Source organism: Corvus hawaiiensis, chromosome 1 (genome assembly GCF_020740725.1).
Source record: "Corvus hawaiiensis isolate bCorHaw1 chromosome 1, bCorHaw1.pri.cur, whole genome shotgun sequence".
NCBI classification, from domain to species: domain Eukaryota; kingdom Metazoa; phylum Chordata; class Aves; order Passeriformes; family Corvidae; genus Corvus; species Corvus hawaiiensis.
Window position 1 is genome coordinate 77,706,909 of NC_063213.1, and position 22,032 is coordinate 77,728,940.

Consider the following 22,032-nt stretch of genomic DNA (forward strand, 5'->3'; position numbering starts at 1 on the left):
TGTTTTTTGGGGTTTTTTTTTTGGGGGGGGAGTATTTTTTTCATTATATTATTAGTATTAGGATTAGTATGCATTAGCATTAGCATTAGTATTCATTAGTATAACTGCAAAAAGTTATCATACAGCACAGAATTTAGTAAAAGCTAAATGCATATGTGGGAAGTTCAAGTCAGGCATTTCTGCTTCCTAGATCACTAGATCTTGTAAGTAGTGCTTTGTGTATATCCTACCCTTTTGGTACTTGAATGATGTAACAGTATTTCTAATATTTCTAGTTGTGCATGTTCTGCTACAGCCACTATAAATTTAAACAGATTTTATATTCCTTTTTTCCTTCAAAAAGTATGTATATAATACAAAATGTTTGGTGTACTACCTAGATTGAACATGAATATAAGACATTAACCTTGTGTGTTGTAGAATGGAAGAAAATAAACTTTGAGTTTGCTTCATGAACAGAACCTCAAAAGACTATTCCACTCTGAGTTATTCTATATGGTAATGGACTGGGTTTTGTCTCTTGGGAATAAAAAGTCCAGAACAGCAAAAGGATGTTTATGTCCACTTAAACAAGATGCATGAACAACAGAAGGACACAAAGGTGAAGTTTAATTAATCTCTTAAATTGTCTCTAAAACAGATATATCTACATCAGATACTGTGCTTGGAAAAGAAGTAGAAGAAATGCACTGTATTAGATGCTGACATTTATTCTCTGCAAGGACACCCTAGTCAAATTGTTACCAATCATATGCTGCTGTCTGTGGCTGTTTTTCAAGATAACACAGATAGTCACGCTACTTCATCACACACATGCACAGACTGCACTTGAGATCCCCAAAAGAGCACGTAAAGTCTAGCAGCAAGATTTTCCCACCCCAACAGTTTTCCCAGTTGATGGAGGACACCATGATTTGCTAAATCTTAAATTGAAAACCTGAATAAAAATGTGCCAGCTATAACTATTTTACAGGAAGAGAATAAAGGGGGTTTTTTATACTTAGGTTTCTCATAATGGGGACAAAACCATGGAAAGAACCAAGTTCTTTCTCCAAGACCAGAATATAATTTAAGTTTCAGAAAATTTGTCAGGAGAATTACAGATACATCTCATGCCTGCTCAGTCACAGAAGTGTGCACTTTGATGACAGAAGTTTGCATTGCTTAAATATTTAAGGTAGGATAAAAAGGATCTAATACTGAGAGATTAAGATCCACTAAGTTCACCAGGAATTTAAGGAACAGCTTACAGGATCAACTCACCACATGAATTGCAAGTGTCAATGACAATGCTATTGGTCACCTTTACATCTTCTCCAGTTGAGATAGGTCACCACAGCAGAAGGATGCACTAATGCACAAGTTTAGGTGATTAATGGACACATTATTTCTCGCCCATACCATTTTAACAGCCCAGTACAAAGACTTAATGGTCACACAGTTTTGCTAAAGTTGCTGAGCTGGAAAGCTGCCAGCCTGGAGAGCTGCTGATAAACAATTAACAGAACCTTTATTTAATAAGCGCTACGAAATTAGAAAAAAAAAAAAAAAAAAACAAACCAACCACACGCCTTCACAGAACAAAGCTGTAAGCAAGCTTAGGCCATGAAGTTGAAAAGCTCTGTTGAAGAATTAGCAAAATCAAGGTCAGACCACTAACTAGGTTCTCCTCTGCATGCATATGGGCACACACAAGCACACACACAATGAAAAGAACGATGTTGCTTACTGAAAATAAGGAAGTGCTTCCCTGAGAGTCTCTTAAATTAGTGGGATGAAAAAAGCAGTGGATAGCATGCTGAAACCATTTTGAAAATACAAATAATGGCTTTGTTTACCACTGTATGTTATTTCTTCTGTATACCAGACTGCAGGAAAAAAATCACTGCTTTTTATTGCAGAAAACATAACAAGGTGAGGAAAGGAGAAAGAAAATTCTTCACCATTATTTTTTCTTTTCCTAAAGAAACAATGAAAAAAATCTTAAAAATCTTGCCTATCATTTAAGCTAGAAGTTTGCCAGCATGTCTTCTGAGGGAAACCCTAACACCCACCCCAAACTAACAGAAAACTCTCAATAAACAACACACAGTTTATCCAAACTTTACTGGTTTCTGACAAAATGTATGATACATTTCTTTTATTACAGAGACTAGTGTATGTACAGAAAATTACTTAGATTTCATTTTTACCTCTGTCAACATTAATCACTAACATCTCTGTATAAATCACTAATGGATTGTTATTAGCATCAAAATTTCTCAGGTTGATACATGCAAAGTTTTGTTAGAAATAAAAATACTTTTTTTGGATAGAAATAAAAATATGCAAAAATAAGTTACATGACCATATTAAAAAGCAATGTGAATGAGTAGATTAAGACTATCTAAAATATTTTAACTCAAACATTTTTCACAAAGTCTTTCTTGTACTGACAGCGCTGACAACTTAACCTTTACTTCAAAATATCACTCCAGAGTAAATGCTCTAACATTTTTATATATAACAAAGAAATGAACAAATTTTTGTTTAATTCAACAATAAATCAACATTAAAAATAAATCAGATAGATGGACCTTTCCATGACATATAACCCAAAATTATTGGAGACCACCAACACTATACCTAAGAATCAAGCAAAAAGAAAATAGGAATCTTCTTGTTTCACCTATAAAAGTCGGAGCTCATTATTTAAATTCAGTTTTTCTGTAAGCATCATCCTATGCTGAGTTAATAATGAACCTTAAGATTAACTACTAAACACAATCTTCCCTACGAAAAGATACAACATATATACAAATTATATGGCTAAATTAAGTATCACTGAAGTAAGGGGGAGAAAAACAAACCAGAGAAAACAAAAACCAAACAACAAAAATCAGGATAAATTAAAGAAGAATTTCAGTGGATTCATTTACACTGCTTTGAAGGAAAAGTTCTTAGTCCAGGCTGGAGGCCAAACTTATCATCCATTCACATCAGCACCTGGGCAGGAGAAAAGGCAGATCTGAATTTAATATGGTTCTAATGAAACATAGACACAAGCATAATCCCTATGGATGCACACCCTGCACTGGGCAACTTGGTAACCTGGGCCTCGTCCAGCACAGCCACCTACCTGGTAGCACTACTTGTACCTCATATGAGAAAGACAGGGTTGTGCAAGACCTTACAAGTACTAGGCCCTATATGGCTTGCTGTAAAAAAAGATGGGATTTCTGAGTGAGTCAGACTCAGCCTGGGTCAGGTCCTCAGCATAATTAACAAAAAAAAAAAAAAAAAAATTAGAAAATATCATTATATAAGCTAATATTCATTTATTCACCTCTGAATTTTAACAAATATCTTCAGTGATAAAAACAGGTTTTCTATATTTATAGACAAACAGCGCTCCATAAATACTCAATTTTGCTATTTAGCATATGTATCCCTAGTTCATATACAATACATATAGAAGTCTGGTAATCACTAGACTATTTTACAGTCAAAAATGTTCAGAGATGCAGTTATTAATCCATTAAAATGCAAATCACTAAACCCCTTTACACTTCATTCTTTACATCCTTCTAACATGTGAATAAAAGAACAAAAATTATTAGCTAATTCCAGGGCTAACTGGAGAATCAGATCATATTTAACGGCAATAAAAATATTTTTATTTACATTTCTCCATCACTAATTAATAGTAGGACATTACCAGTATCTTACAATAAGAGATTAATTCAGTAAGAGGCTGCCATTTTCAATATTTCATAATTAAATAAATTAAGATAGCTTTTGCTGTATGGCATCTGACGGGAATACTGGAGTTCCTTTATAGTGAAGGAATGTCAGATCCTCTGTAGGATACTTCAGATCCTCAAGCCAGAAAACTGCCTTATTCATCACCAGCAGCACAGGAAGCTCTGCTGCCTCCTTTAGGTGCCTACATGGGATAGAGAAGGTGTCAGATACCTTGAAAGTACCCAGCCTTAAATCTAACAAAGGGAAAGTGCCGAAGTTCAAAATGTCCTTTTAGATAAACTAAGGGATGTGCATTCCTAGGCTTCATTCAGCTGTCTCCTGAAAACAGGAACTGAAAACTTCCCTTCAAGTGTTTTGGAAAAAAAAAAAAAAGTTATGAAGCAATATAGACTATTTCACTAGAGTTTATAGAAGGTATTCCCTACCAGTTAGTTGGATTGGTGCAAAGGGGAATGATATTTCTCTGATGAAACAGGGAATACAGCCTCCAAAACATGTCAGCACTATGCTTCCTAGTGTGTTAGGTATTAATGCATTTGAAGATGATATATGATATTATAACCACTATGTTCTTTGATACACATCACAAGAGACTACCATGTAACAGAGCTGGTATCTTAAATCAATTTCATTTCAGTTTAAGTGAAACAATGTTTGACTTGAGAGAAAACTCTGGAAAGATTTCTTCTCCTGTTGTTTCTTTCCCTGATTTTTGAATTTAGTGAAACAAACTTAATTTGCAACAACCAAAGCCTGTAACATTAGACAGAAAGAAAGGAGAATAACCTACATTTTTAAATAGAAATATTTTTGTATTTGGTAATAGCATCAAAAAACATCCTATATTCACAGGAGCAAGGGATAAAGCTCTGAGTTGTTCTTTTAAAGAAATTTGCAATGTAATGACCTCAATTACAAGACAGAAATATCAGTGCAGCATAAAATATCTGCTAACAGTTATATTCTTCTTGTTAATCTCCTGCCTTAAATCAAATCTCTGTCTTCCAAGATACTACTGCTTTACAGTAAATACAAAATAAATGCAATAAATGGTCTAGTCTATGGCACTGTACTATAGGCTTCTAGGTTTTCTGGTGAGACAAAAAATAACATGAAGGTTGTTCTTTTTCACAATATGATAATCCATTTTAAGCAATAATTCAAATCAGAAAACTAACACTAATTTTCCAGGATGAATAGCTTTCACTGACATGAATAGTTATTTTTTAGTTGCATAGCAACTGGCACAATTACAATAATACTATTTGAAATAATATTATATAGAGTTAGTTTCTTCCTATCTTAGTTTAAAATAGACCCCATTCTTTTTTACTTCTTCAGTCTACGACTGAAAGAGGAAAACAGAAGAAAGAAATGCTGAAGCTCAAAGTGCTCAAGAAAACAAAGAATTTTAACAAATGTTTTTGGATCCATGTTGCTCATAGGTTTTTATTTTATGGAAATTTATATGTTTAGGCAGAAGAATAACTGATATGTTCCCATATCAGTTCACTTTCACCCGCTTCTGAGGCTTTAGTTTCAAGTTTGAGCTACACTTCATACAAATGAACCAAAACATGACATGGTTTGGAATTAAACCAAACATTCTCCATTTGTCCTAGAAAAGTAACTTCCCTCCTTCCTTATGATATCAAGCATATTTAATCATCTCGATATGTCAGGTTCTTAAAAGGCCAATAACAGTTCTGTGAAGAAAAGAAAAACAAAAATCACACCTATATTCCTTCATAGGAGTAAAATGATCACATAGTATATGCCATTTTCTCCACAGGGAACATGCTGCTGTGATGGATATGATCACAGAAGCAGAGAAGGTGGAGTGTGGCCTCCAGAGAATCCTTAGTTTTCCCTTCCACCCTCAGTGCAGACTTGCTTTACAGAATTGACTGCTAGTAGAAAGAAAAGACCAATTGATGAGCTGATTTCAGTCATTCCCACACTTGAGAAAACTTTCATGGCTTCCACTTCTAATTTTAACTCCTTTGATATGCTCTTCTCATGTAACTTGTCAACTGCACTGTCATTAGAAAATTATGTATTAGATACTATGGGATACAGGACTTGATGCACAGAAAAGAAGTCTCTCTTGGACTTCATGGAGCTGTATCTGTTGTAAGAGTCCAGTCATTACCACAAATTTTCAAGAACAATTTCATGACTTATAATATATGGAAGAACTCAAGATAAATGTTGCTGGTGGATCTATTTCCACTCTAGAGTTCTGTTGAAATTTTGGATGCTGAGGTTTACTGCTTCTTACATCCATTTAAACTTGAAAAGCATTTTGAGTGTTTAAAAGCTTGATTAATCATGAAATACATATTAATACCTATCAAAAGCTGAAAATTAAGGAAATAACAGCCAAAGTTTCCAGTGTACTACTTTAGTTAGTGCTCTCACTGTGCACTGAAATCACTAAAAATTAAATAATTGGAACATGGATTACCAGATATCACAGGCAAAGGTGTGTTGAAAGAACAAATTTCAAAACATAAAACTACAGAAAACCATGTTTCTTTTAGCAGCGTCTGAGCTGACACTTAAACAACCATCAGACACAATACAGCATTTAGAAATTTCCAAATGTGACTGGGTGTGATGAAACATTGCAATCAGTTTACAATGTAGGCTTCAAAAGATTTAGTACATATTCAAAAAAATGCTGCAAAGATTAACAACATTGATCAAACAAGAAAAGGAAAGCTATCGCTGGATTGGAGATTATTTCCTGTAAATCTAAGTATGTATGACAAAGATGCATTTGTCATGCATACCTAGATTTAGTGGAAACAATCTTGACATCATTTCAAAACAATCTTAATGGTATTGAAGAGCAGCATTATTTTGTCGGAAATGTACCATCTCCTTATTTTTCAATTCTCCAGTATGTAGTCATTAACAGCAAAGACTTTCACCTTCTTCATATCTTAGTTCCTCAATTAGTCATCAAAATTTCCTGCCCAATTTCCTTCCCATACTGACTCTTCCTTTTTATTAAACTAATTTTCTTTCCTGATATGAATGCTATGATGTAAATAATCCTACAGTATTTGCTTCCAAAAAAATTGAGTCAAATTTTCAGTATGGACTGCCTACCAGATGGCATGCATGAGTTTCTGAACATACACAATATATGAAATTGCTGTAGCTAAAAAAAAAATTCAAACATGAAAATCTTATCTTCCTGATGTTAAGAGAATCATTTGGATGCTTTTGGTTTGGTTTTGTTTAGTTGGTGTAGGGCTTTTTTTTATGATACAGGAATATACAAAATCATTCATACCTTAGAACAGCATAGTACTTTCACAACACATGAAGAAAAATTTTTTAAATTCCTCTTTGAAGAGTTTGGTTTAGGTATTGTATTTAATCTCCTAAAAAGAACCTCGTCTTAATGTTGTTAAAGTCACTAAGAGAGCTTTCAAAAATAAGATAAAAATTACAAAGATTATATTTAGAAAAAGTTAAGATAAAACTTCTTTTGGATTCCAGTAAGGTTTTCTGTACTGTCTCTCACAGTATCCCTCTGGACAAAATATTATAGTAAATGGGGTTACATCAGGTTGGCCACTAGTGGGGTTCCACAGGGCTCCATTTTAGGGCCAGCTCTCTACAATGCCTTAATCTGCAGCGGTCAGAGCACCAAGCCTGATGGAGTTCAAGAAGCATTTGGACAACGCTGTCAGGCACATGGTATGATTTTTGAGGTTGTCCTGTCCAGGGCCAGGAGTCGGACTCTATGATCTCTATGGATTCCTTTCAACTCAGAATATTCCATGATTCCATACTGGATTATGAGTTACATATGAGCTCTGTAACAAAAATTGATGAATAATTGATGAATTATTTTGAGCCAAATTCAAAGCTCGTGGCTCTGGAAATGTTGAGAAAGTTTGTCTCCCCTTTTCAATTGTTCTAATGTAGGTTTGTTTTAGCCTTGTGGACTTGCTCATAACAGCTTTCCATTTCATATTCACCATGCCACTTTGAAGAAAAGATCAACAAAACAACTAAACATATTTTTAGCTCCTCAGCATTCTGAACAACTATCTCTAATTTTTCATCCCTTTCTTTTTATATTACTGCATGGTAAGATAATATTTGTAGTGATAAACTATCCTTGAGTAGTGCTACTTTTGTGATTATAAAAAACTTCAGCATTTTATCACTAATAACAGGGATTTATTACTTCCAGTACTCCATGGGTGAAGCAATTCATATAACAACGCTAATGTCACTTCCCATTGTTTTAATTTAATCAGCTGTAAAATAGAAATAATAAATTATGTTGTCTTGCAGGTTATAAGATTACATATGTCCAGTGGTCCATGAAAAATTCTAAGCAATGTATTTGGTTCTTACTTTTCATTAACCATATACCACACTTATATTGTTAAATATTAATCCAGGAGACCAAGGCTCTATTTGGTTTCCTCTGCAAGAACCTAGTTATATCTATATCAAACTTAAACAGCTATAATTAATGCAAACACAACTTGAATGTTAAACAATTTCCTATTCCTTATTCTGAAAAGAATTTTTGATCCTGAATTTCATCAGGATTGTTAACTTGCTAGTTAGAGACAGCACGCTGCTTTGCTCTGCTTTCATCCTTTTCACAGCATTCCAAGAATAAATACCTGAGAGAAAGATGAGAAAGATAGAATGTTTGAATACTTGTAAACCAATGAACATCTAACATGTCAAACTTATTAACATTTTTGTCTTAGGACAAAAATGCTTTGCCATTCACCTCACAGTAGTCACTAAGGACATTTACTAAATCAGGAACCTGGCTAATACTATTTCTTATGACTACAAGAAGACAAAGAATCAAAAAAAAGGGAACATTTTTACGAGAGAAATGAAGATTAGGCAAACTTTATAAAGCATTAGCAAAATCATGTAAATATTACTTTTAATGTTCAGAGGAAGATGTCATATTCCAACAGCATCATCCACTTAAGAAAGACCTTTAATTTTCCTCTCTTCTTTTTTTGAGATAGTATCTACATTTCCATTCCAAGTTTAGCTACAGCACTTCACTCACCCATTCATCACATTTTACAGATGTTTTCACCCTGACAGTATTTCTCAGCAAGTCCTTCCACCAGCTTTTCTAACTTAGACATTTGATCTCTTCATTTAAAAACCCTTCTCCTCCCATATCTAGGACAATAGTCTTAGCTGTTTTTCCATGATAGAGACAACCACAGCACCAACATTATGATGACATAACAATGCAATCAGAAAAGGAGGGAATGGTTTTATTAAGCATATACTTGGATATCAGGAGTATGTTTACAGCAAGACTAGTTATCATGAGCCATTGCTGAACTACCTGAGATGGTCTTCCTTCCTCTATATCAATGACTATTTATTATAAATCTAACTTAAAACAATTAGCAGCTATTTCCTTTCCTTTGAAGGAAAAATCCAATGTGTACTGAGGGCTTGCTATCAGTTTGAATATTTGTTAGATGAGGCTACAAAGGCTAAGTCTATTTTCATGTCATCCAAATACAGTGAGTGAGACTTTTATCTGTAGAAATGCATGTTGAAAACCATTCCTGCACTACCAGGCTATTTAAAGAATTTTGGATTAAAGTTTGTTGCATCTTGCACTCAGAGTACTGCATCTACTTAAACTAAACAGTTGATCAGAATGTAGAAAAATACTTCTGAATTAAATGTGGTAACCAGTTTATTCCCAGTTTTTAGTTACAGAAAAATTTTATCCACATTGTAAAAGTCAAAAATTTTCTCTAATAAATGTATTTTTTAAATTTGCGTACAGTCAACTATACACTTCAAAGCTGCTTGATAACCTTGTTCAAATGAACTGTGAACAAAGAAATATCTCCAACAGAAGATTACCAAGTTATTTCAAGTGTATCACAAGAAAAAGACTGTATTCATTTTAATTCACTTTTATGTTCAGGTGACTTTGGTGTCATAATTATTTTGAATTAATTAAATCAGAGAAAAATATGGCCTAAAACTATGCACAGGTTCTTATTCAAGCCTCAAGAAAAGGCTTCTTCATGGTATCTCATATTTTCCCTATATGGTGTGAATATTTAAAGCTACCAAAAAAATACCCACACCAACAGCAGTAGAGTTTGGATTTTTTATTTAAAGGAAACTTCTTGATGCTCTGTGATGAAGTTATTAGTCTGACTGAATAATGAGGGAAGTCTGGTAAAGTTAGGTTTCTATCATATACAAGAACTCTATATTATTTCCTTGGATTTACATCGAATGAAAACAGCAGGAACTGACACATTATATACTGAATCCTTTTGCTCATAGACAAAGCCAAATGATTTTAAAAAGTTTAGTGTCATATTATACCTATAAGTACATTTCCTATAATTTTGTGAATGTCACTAGATCTTTTTATGTTAAATAAATAGCTGTTGTACTATGCTCTGACTACTCAGTGCATCAGTAGAAACTAAAATCCACCTTGGATTAAATAAATCTAACAAAGTTAAAAATCTTTTGATATTTATTATGAAGTCATATTTAGCCTTATGAAGCTCAGGATAAAAGGAACAAGATTTAGTGTATTCTTGAAAGTGAAATTAATATTTCAGGTTCATTGAAGAGCAGAGGGACTATATTAACATCCTTCATGATATAGACTACTGTGATAGGAACCTGTGGCTCTTTGCCAAATAGAACACTTTCTTTCACTTGTTTGGCTTTAAGAGCCACTTTAACATTTCTTATCATACCCATCAGTCTGAAGTGAACTGTTTATCTCTACAACTTAATTGCATTCTCATAGAATTTAAAACTGAACTGTGAATATCAAGAAGAAAGGTGGTTTGTATCTCTGAAGACATAAAAAAAAGAAGAAACTTTGAGTCTTCTTTCAACGACAACTTAATAAAATTTTTGGGTCCTGCAGGTTCTGTCAATTGCAGCAATTATCTAAGAAATGAACACTGCTTCTTCAAGTAAGATGTTAAGCTGTCCAGACTATGTAATAGTTGCTGAGGCACTTCAATTTTTCTGGTAAGATATTTGACAAATAAATTCACTGTGTTTATTCTTTTCATAATTTAGAAACAAATTATTTGGGATATACATTTTTCAAAGCAATAGAGTTCCACAAGGAGACACAGAATAACTGCCTAGATTTTCACATATTTCTGTGACTCTTTATTGCAGGTTCCCTCCTTGAGTGTTACAATTTATTTTTTTTAATAACCACTCTATGGGATATTTGAAAGCAAATTTGTACCATTCAGGAATGCATGTCCAACAAACAAACAAACAAAAACCAAACCCCACAAAACACTAGAATGAACAAAAAACCAAACAAAAAGTACCGACAATGTAGTTTGCCTGGCCCTAATATATTTTTGTCCCAGCTGTCAGTGATATAAATACCCTTCTGTAATAAGCTGTTAGGATCCATTTAACTACCAACAGGATGACTTACTAGAAAATAAATGAACCATACCTGAAGAGTCTTTTGAAACATTTCTAAATATCAAAGAAACTACAAAACAAAGCACTTCATCTTTGCCTTCCCTGATCTTTAGGACATGTAGCTCCCTGCTGGACCATAGCACAGTCCTGGCTCTGCAGTTATGGCTGGTCTCCTCCTGGTTACAGCTGCGCCTCTAACTGAGAAGCCATGGAAGATATTACCACACTAATAGTAATCATGCTGCAAACACCGAAATTAGTAAAAATATCTCCTGTAAACTCTTGGATTAGCTCATCAGACCACTGATGATATACTTTGACGTAATTCAGGTCCTTGTATCAGACGGAGACACACAGAAAGATTGGCCCAATCCCCAAACATTATATATTTCTAGATAAATCTGTCTTTCAGATATTAGAGTTCCCAGGTTTTCTTTTATTACTAATCTTTTTTGCCTCAGCCTCTGTCTCATGCACACCCAATGACCTTTCTTCATTTTCAGTTCTTGCTAAGCAGATCTTCCTCACAGCCTCTAAGTATCATATAAAAAGCTGGGTTATTTCCTTTACTCCAGAGACTACATCCTCCTTTTCAGTCTCCAACACTACTGAGCTCCAGATGGCATTTGCAAGGCATAAATTTCTGTCCTGTGAGTACAACTTAAAAATTGTCTTTATCATAGGCCCAGGCTTCCTGGGACAGATCCCTTAACTTTTTTTCTAAAGCACTGTTGGCTTTCAAGTTATTGAGGAACTTTCCCAGTTCTTCTATATCAAGGAAAACCATTTGTCCCTCAAAATACTGGAATAACTACTGCTCACCTCTAATAAATATAACTACAAGCCAAAAGATACATAGTTTTGTAACGATTTTTAATGACTATCTAGAGTCCTTTGAAAATTTCACATACAAAGATCAACTATATATATATATACACATATATATACTCATCCTTAGCTACTGTTTGTGAATCCCTTGAAAGTATTGTTGGGGTCCCTCCCCTGCCGTGTAGCCCTGGGAGAGGGGCCCTGAGGGCACAGACACGGGGTTTCCCTGTCCCTGCTCAGCCTCGTTCCCATTGGTTGGTTTGTGTTCCCTGCGCGGGCAGAAGGACCCTTGGTCCCGTGACTGGAACAGTTCCTGAGCAGAGCCCCGGCCATGCGGCTGGAGAAATAAACATCTCTGAAACAGCTATCAAGAATCTGTCTGTCCGTATATATTTCCTTTCCACGGGACTCCTGGTTTGATATATGCGTGTTGCAGTATCCCCACTGCAACAAATGGTGGAGATTTGAGAGCAGAACGATCCCCGATCCCTAAGCGACTGATTTGTGTGAGTAAACCCTGGAAACTTTGGATTCCTCTTCTTGGTTTTGCTTTGCTATTCCATATCTAAACTATGGAGGAACCGTGGGAAGACTCTTGGCTCTCAGAGCCGCATATGGACATTTATCTTAAACTTAAAATGATTCTTGAACAACGATTTGTAAATTTTAGCTTGATTCAAGCTCAAAAAGAACTGAAACACTTCCTGGCATGGTTGTTTAAGAACTTTTTCTATGTTTCTTGGGATTTAATTCTTACCAAGGGCTTTTGGAAAACCGTTTGGACACAGTTAATACTGGAGTCAAAATATATGCCGATGGAAGAATATTTTCGTATTATTTAGTTACCGAGACTGTTGAGCAATATCAGCTGTGTCCTGGCGAAGGGAAGCCTGGCGCAGGGACCGTGCGGCCCAGGCCACGTGCACCGAGCACTCTGCGAGCAGCAGCGAGGCAGTTCCCGTGTGCGGGCGGAGCCACGCGAGCCACAGTGTCGGTGGCGGAGCGAGGAGAGGCGGGACCCAGCGGTGCCCGCCCGGCCCCGCGCAGCGCGTGGTGGAGCGAGCCCCGTGAACGCCCGACCGAGAGGGGCGGCACGCGGGCGGTGGCGGGCGGCGGTGGCGGTGGAATGGAGCCGCGCCCAGCCGAAACGTGCGCTGGAGCAGGGCGCGGGGGGGTCGTCACTCGGGGGCCCGGCCGAGACGTGGGTGCAGCGCCCGGCAGCGGCAGCGAAGCTGCGACCAGAGGAGGCGACGCACGGAGAACTGAGCGGCACGGCCCGGCCTGGCCCGCGCAGCCCCGAACGCGACCCTGGGAAGAGCACGCAGGCACCAGCAGCCCCGACAATTCCAACATGGGAGCGACCGAAGGAGAGAGCAAAGACGCAGCGAGACAGAAAACAGCAGCCACTCGGAAAAAGGAAAAGATCATAGTAACTAAGACCTTAGGGATAGTGAAATGGTATAATGTTAAGCAAAATTATGGTTTTATAACAAGGTGTGACAACCAGCAAGACATATTCGTGCACAGAACTGCTATTAAAAAGAATAACCCTGGAAAATGCATCCCAAGCTCGGGAGATGGAGAGGTGGTGGAATTTAATATTGTACTAGGGAGAAAAGGGTTACAAGCATCGCAGGTCACTGGGCCTGATGGTGTTTCTGTGAAAGGCAGTATATATGCTAAAAATCGTAGTCATGTTAGACAATATCTCCATTGTAAGCCCCCCCTACAGTTTCCCTTTCCTAATCCCACCTTTCCCTTTTACCCTATGTCCTATTACCCCCAGTGTATTCCCAATCCGTTTTTTCATCCATGGTTTCCCTCACAAAACCATGCTTTTGCCAATTGTTTCCCCAAAAATCCCTTTCCAATGCCGAGTGGGGGATGAAAAGGGGGAGGGAAGAAGTTAAACCCTCTCCTGCCTCAGTTTCTCCACAAAGCATACTCAGAGAATTCTGTCTCCCTTCTGTCAGCCCTAAGATGTTCCAGAGAATCTGTTTGGACATTTAAAGACTCAGGAGGGTGGCTTGTTTTGTCTTGAAACTGTTCTTGTTATGTTTATCCAGTTGTTTTCATTCTCCTTTTATTAAAATAAAACGGGTGAGGTGTTGGGGTCCCTCCCCTGCCGTGTAGCCCTGGGAGAGGGGCCCTGAGGGCACAGACATGGGGTTTCCCTGTCCCTGCTCAGCCTCGTTCCCATTGGTTGGTTTGTGTTCCCTGCGCGGGCAGAAGGACCCTTGGTCCCGTGACTGGAACAGTTCCTCGGCAGAGCTCCGGCCATGCGGCTGGAGAAATAAACATCTCTCTGAAACAGCTATCAAGAATCTGTCTGTCTATATATATTTCCTTTCCACGGGACTCCTGGTTTGATATATGCGTGTTGCAGGATCCCCACTGCAACAAAGTATGCTGTGAAATACAGGATGAAAACCACTCATGTAGACTTCCAAGTAGTTGAACTTGACTTGTCCTGAATAGTGTGCACTGTATCTGGGATTCTGCTCCTGTATGGAACTTATATTTTGCAGGTTTTGAGAATACCGGAGGAAACGACACACCTTGGATTTCATTAATACAACTGTGTTTGCTAAGCGGCTTAATAAGCATATGCTGGATATAGTTACATTCCCATCAGGAAATGTAAAACACTATTTAAAACAGTGAAATTACCATAATTGAAAGAACACAGATGCTCTTTAATAATGTAGTAGATTGCACGCACCCTCAATGGAAATGCTCATTAATTCTATTTTAAGTGTGATTCACCTATATGTCAGACAATTATCATTGAAAGCGAGGTTAGCAGAAAGGTTACATATTCAGGTTTGATGACTCCATCACAGAATATGCAACATTTTCCCTTTGACAGCAATATGCCTATTCATTTACTTCTCCCACATCATGCAATTTATAAGCAGGGGTAAAAAAAGTCAGAAATACTAAATTCCTTTTTTCAAAAAAAAACCAAACAAAAAAAAACAATGGAAAAACACTTCTTAGGTCAGATTGACTTCAGAAACTTGTAATACTTAATACATTATCAGCTGTAATCCAAAGGAGAAGGCTATGATCTCCACAAATAGATTTTCAATATCCAAAACTGAGTTACATCAGCAGCAATAAGTAAGTGTTGCTAAATTGCTGCAAATTCGAGGAACATAAGAGCAGCATGCAGTGAGCAACACACAAGGATAGAACTACAATGAAGATTGTCGCCAAGATCATCTATGCTATTATGTACAGGTTTACTACACAACTCTTCAGTATTCAAGATTCTTTAACAGAGCCTAATGCAACATGGTGTAAGACCCTGTTTCATCATTGTTTAAGCAATTACTCAATTTCTGCCAGAGGCATAATTTGATTTGTGTTCCTTTTACCTTATATATGATTTCCATATCCATACTAAAAAAATGTTCAAGTAACTTCTTAGTTGTTGGCTTACAGAAATTTGTGAAAACTCCACAAGCAAACTTCTGAAGTCATTGGAAGGGGTAGTTCAAACTCATTCATTGCTCACTGACATGACCAAACATTTTTCAAATCCTAAATTGTTTTTTCTAACTTGATTTTGCTTTTCTATATTTTCTACTTCATGAAAGGAGTATCTTTAGCCTACTTACAACATGCAAATATGTGCAAAACACTTAACAAGCAGTAATTAATCAACTCACACACACATGCTATTTGTTGTACTCTATTAAATCGAATTAACTACAAACACAGAAAAAAGAGAATTTTTCTGAGGCTGTTTTGGCAATTTTTTTAAATTTTAAAATATACATTAAAATGTCTTTACATGTAGATATGCAGAACCCTGGATGTAACACATTCACAACTTACTTTGTGTCTCTAGCTAATGTATGCTTTGACAAAATGCCAAAGATGAATGGGATGTCTCCACACACCAAGGAGAGTAATATTCCTGCTTCTGTTATTTCAATAATTTCAAGTAGAGTATGTAATACCCTACTTATCAAACCTTGCCCTAAACACTCCTAGAGAAGCTGCTCAGGCTGCTTCAAAACAGCCTCCCACATTCCCACATTTATAAGGACATGTAGTGACAAGATCAAGGGGAATGGCTTAAACTGAGAGATTTGGATTAAACATTAAGAAGACAATATTTATTTTAAGGTTGGTTGGGCACTGATACAGATTGCCCAAAGCAGTTGTGGATGCTCCCTCCCTTAGATGTGTTGGATGGGGCCTGGTCTAGCAGCAAGTGTCCCAGCCCATGGCAGAGGCTTTGGAACTAAGTGATATTTAAGGTCCCTTCCAATCCAAACCATCCTATGATTCCCATATGTCAGTTCAACAAAGGTAGATTTATATGAGTTTATGCTTTTCTCTCTTAGACTGCTGTTCCTTGCTGGTGTCAAATGAAAGAGGATACCTCTTGAAGGTCAGAGGTTCAATCCTCCCCACAGATTACCTTCCCAGTGTCCTAATGAATCCAGGATAATCCAGAGATTATTCAGGAAATAAAAAACTTGTTTCATTGAGCTGTCACTATTCCTTATCCTCCCCTATAAAAGATACTGTCCTACAGAAACCTAACAAAAGAACCAAGCACATTGAGAATGGAGTAAGAATAAGCCTTTTGCATATCTCAGTCTAATACAGAGCTGTGGATCCAACCATCCAAAGCTTTGCTATAGAAACTTCATGATGTGTTACACTTAGTTTATGACAGTAAGTGCTCCCTTTAATTTTTCTTTTATAAAAGACTATTTTTATTCAAGTATTTCATTGCATCACAAGGCTAATGCTATACTTAAAAGGCATAAGCTATCCAGATTTAATAAATGTGAAAAGACAAAAACACAGCACACTTCCACCACATTACCCTTTCAGATAAAATTAAAAGCAAAATTCAAGATGAAGTTTGACATATTCAGAAGCTGTAACCTCATTGATTTCATGAATAACTGGAACTAGAACTTCAGAAAGTTGTTGGTAAGGGGTTTAATTTATTTTATTTTAATCTTTGCAGTAGTACACTAAAACCAAAAGAAGAATAAAACATAAATATCTTCTCTTTACATAGCAAAATCAAACAAGCAAGAAAATGGAATGGATTTATTTTATGTTTTCATGATCACGTTCAAGACAAGTATAATAACTTATAATGACTGAATATATCTGTGTCCTTTCTGTGTTTCGAAATTGCACAGAAGCAAAGTGAAGGGAAAAATAGGAAAAAAGAAAAAAAGGAAAAAATTAGTTCTATAGCAAAATAAAGATATTTGTTAAGATCTACTGAAGACAGGAGCTGCAGGAAAATGCAAAAAAAAACCCAGCAAAAAACAACCCCAATTCAAATCCCGAAACGCAACCATTAAAACCTGAAGAGCAGTTATATCAAAGAACAAAATCTTGCACAAAATCCCAAGACTTTTCCATTGGCTTCTAAAGGTGTATATAATGTCCGTGTTAAGATTGGAGAAACAGTAATGCTGTGCATGAAAAGATAATATTTATCCAAAGTACATCAATAAATAAAACACTTCAAAAGTATAAGGCATTATCATAAGTTTCAATTGAATGAAAGAGTTTAAATAAAAAGCAAATTCTAAAAAGATTGTGTCACTCTCATTCACGGTGTGAAAATACAGTATAGATTGACGTGACTGAAATGACTGTCTTTTTGATGCCTCCTAGTTTACTAAATATGTTATAAGATGCAATATGAAAAGTAAAAAGAGTGACTGAGCCAATTATCCTAGTATTCAGAAGGAAGAAATAGCTGTTTTCAGTTTCTTTCAGTTATCATTCATAGTCTAAGCACCTTTTGCCAAAGGAAAGAGGAACCAGAGAACATGTTATTACTCTAGGGAAAAGAAGTTATCTCTAGAGTTGCTCAAATACCATTGAGCATTAACAACCAGTTGTAGGTATATATTTAAATATATAGCTTTTTACAACACCATATCTAAAATACAAAAGGGTACAAAAGCCCAATAAACCCAAACCACAGGAAACCCTCCTCTGAAATAAAGAAATCTAAATTCTTGTAGCTTTTATTGTGCTTATCTGCTCAAGATAAAAAGCTAAAAATATTCAGAATGTTGGTAAATCTTTGTAGCCTGGAATGTCTTTCTAAGCCTCTTCCACTCCCTAAACAAAATAGTCAGAATCCATATGTAGAGTATGATAGCCAGCAATAATTCTCTTTCTGTAGCAGGAGGAAGAAAGGGGGTTTGGGAGAAACAACTACAGCAACAAAACAACAACAACAATGAAAAATATCCCCATTTCACAACAACTTTTTTCTTTAGCCTCACAGGTGAAATTACCCTTTCCCATCATCTGGATGTGCAAGTGGTGAGGGTCAAGGACAGATCAGTTCTTTAGCACTGCTTTGGTATATGGGACCTAGAAAGAATCAGACAATTTTAATTAAGAAACTAACACTCTTGTTTCTGAACACAATACTACTGGTGATTGAAAAACAATATATTAAATGCCCTCAAATAATCACATAACTGAAAAATTGCTAGTGATCAAAAAAATTATAGTCTTATATTAAAAAAAACAACCAAACCAAAAAATGCTTGGACTTTTTTCTAAAATGAAGTGCAGATCATATCTTGTAGTCTTGCATCTAATTACTATGCAGTCATTACTTCTAGCAAAATTAACAGAAATAGGAACAGTTATTTTAGCCTCAATCTTGCTTTTGTAAAGCAAATATAAAATGTATCAGAGGATATTAGGAAGAAGATGAAATATCTTTTGTTTTTCTTATTACATGCATTTTGGTATATTGGATTAATTTTAAATTTCCTGGTTTGTTAAAAATGCTATCACGTTTTTAATGTAGCTAATTTGCAAAACAGCCACACATGTGAAGGCCCAGCTGGGTTCTCAAAAAAAAAAATCCCAGAACACCAAAAAGTTGTTCTTTCAGAAAAAGCAGCTCTCCTTATGAAAAGGAATTTTGCAATAATATTGTGACCTTGTATATTCATTAAAATAACATTTCTCTATTTCTTGACAAAAAGTTTTTCTGTACAAGAAACATCAGAAGATTCAGCAGAGAAAAAGCCACAGGCTTAATATCTCATGGAAATATTAAACTGTGTCATAATTAAGACTCCTTAATAATGTTGGTAACTCGAAACATCATAATGTCAGTTTCAGATTTTTCTTTATAAATGCATTGCCTCCTTTTCCAGCAAAATTCCACTATGTCCAACAGGACTTTACCCCTTAAGACTTCTTGTCTCTCCTGGCCAAATTTTACTTTGTTTTTGCTGTAGGTGTCCTTTAATTTATACTGCCTGTACTGACCAACACTTCACTTCAGCATACCAGGTCCGGGTTCACAACAGTATTCCTTTCCTCAGTGAGCCTAAATTGTTAACTTGATGCATTTTTATATATTTCTAACATAACCTCATCTGTAGAAAGTTAAATAGTGTTACTGAGATGACAATGCTGATGTAACTGCAACTTCTGGTATGGCTGTGTACAGAGGAAAATATTTGAAATCCAGCCCTTGGGCTCAAACACTCCAACAGAGGTACCTGCAAGTCTGTTTGCCAAAACCATAAGGACCGTGAAAGTGTTGGAGAGCACAAGTGAAGGGAGCAATACACAACACTGACAGTATAATAATACTCCTTTCTACCAGCACAGCTGAAGAAAGAAGTCAAAAAGACCATCAGACATAAAAACCAACTTTGCTGGCTACCTCTGATCTTACCTGAAAATCTGTTCATCTCGCCTCCAAAGTGTAAGAAGGTAATTTTCACATAGACCCATCTTTTGTTATAAAATCCTCTTGGTGAGTGCCACACAAAACCACTCAAGTTCACTCAACGTATTTTGGCAGTAAAGGTCCATTTAAAAAAACAATCAAGGAAATAGTTAATTACATGCATCTGTGTGTTTTTCAGCATTACACTTCTGTTGAGACTGTTAAAAACAGCTCAGTTTCAGACCTCTATTTTCTACTGTTCCTGAAACTTACAGTTTCAGGCTGTTTCAAGAGGAAGGTTTACAACTCTCATCTCCTCAGCTATGGAATGACTAAATCTCAAGGTGGATGGGCAATCAAGTTCTTCGCATAAAACAGAAAGCTTACACATTTATGAAACACCAAGATCTTCTAAAAATAATGGTGAAGATAAATAAATGGATTGTGCAAGAACTCTGTGCCAATGGATTTCTAGCATGCCAGGGTATACACCGCAATATAGTGTAGGCCTCTCAGATACACAGTAGATAATAGAATAAATACATTTAAAGTGAGATTACTCATTTAACAATTCTCTATTATGTGTTCATTTTTCACATAGCAATTATCTGCAAATATAAAAAGGAGAATTACAGAAAAGTAAGTTTATATGACACTGCATGGAAAAAATGTTAATTCACTGCTCTAAATAAACCCATGATCTCTAAATAAATTTGCTTCTTCTGTTATATAGAGGAAAACTATTGCTACTGTTAATTCTTCTCTCCCTCCATGTATGGAAGAGAATACCACTGTAAATAAATGTCCTCTTCAATTTTAGAAAGACTGTCAAGAAAAGATGAGCTAAAATGTGAATTATAACAAAGTGATGACAAATTCAAATAGAAATAGCAAGGCATGATGAGTACTGTATTGTGTGAATTAGATGATTTGACAGTACTGAGAACCAAATGAAGTACAATTTTGCATAATCAGCAACATGAAAACTCAACACAGTTCTTTTTTCAGGCTATCTTCGAATAATTGCAGACAATCAGAAGCATTTCACTGTTATTAATTAAAAAATTCAGTTATGCCACTGTGTGTTAATGAGTCACTGTTATTTGACTACCAAACCCAATAGTTCCTTAACATCTTTTCAAATATGTAGGAAAAGAACACAGAAGGAGTCATCCTACTACAATAACAATTCCAAATTGTGTTCAGTGTCTCTTTCTGTGAATTTTTAAGAGTACTCATGGACGACAAATGCAAAGAAGGCTGTTGGAAAAGAAAGGTGCTTGTGACAGAGAGGCAAGAAAGCATACAAGGAATAAAATACTTAAACATGCCTATAGTTTAAGGCACATGCTTAGACCAGATTTTTCAGAATTTCTTCCAAAACCAAGTTAGGTACAGGCTATATGGGTATATGAGTTTCACTTAGTAAACAGATAAAAACATGCTATTAAAAGTTTTAGATCTACTATTAATATATACTGTAAATTGTGCAAAAGCTCTACAAACTGTTAATGTACGTGGTTAGTCTTTAAGTATTGATTCTCAAATTAATACAAATGATAATTAGTCAGTCTACTGATTCTGTTTTTTTCAAAGACTCTTTCTACCCTTCTTTATAAGGATCAGTTTCAAAGAAGAATTAGGTCAGGATCAAAGGAAATGCCAGTATGGGTGCTGTTGTGGTAGGAGGTAGATACAGACCACCCATCAGCATAAAATACCTTTTTCAAACAATTAAAGAAGATCTCTAAATCATAGAGACAGATTCTTAGGATGAATTTTCATCTTCCCGCAATCTATTGGAATGGCAACAGAGCTGGAGACAAGCAGCTGAGTTGGGGAGGTGTCAGGGATAATCCCTTGATACAAGCAATTAATAGGGCAAATGCACAATGGATCTGATATGCACTAACAGGGAGAGACTGATTTGGAACATAAAAATTCAGTGGCAGCTTTGGCTGTAGTGATCATGAAATGGAAAAGCTCAAGATCCCCCAGGGAAGGAAGTGAAGGTAGCAAGTAGCACGCTACAAATTCAGGGCTCTGGAAGTGAAGAATTTGGCTTAATCAAGAAATTTGTATGAGTGACCCAAAGAGAGGCAGCTTTGGAGGGGAAAGGAGCTTGTAAAAGCTGACAGGTCTTTAAGACCAATCTCTTAGTTCAGGAATCATCCCTCACAACAATCAGGAAAAGAAACAGACGCGCAGATCATTTTAACAAGGAACTTATGACTGTATTTCAAAGCAAAAACAGTCCACAGGTTGGGGAAGCAGGAACAAGCTACAGGGGA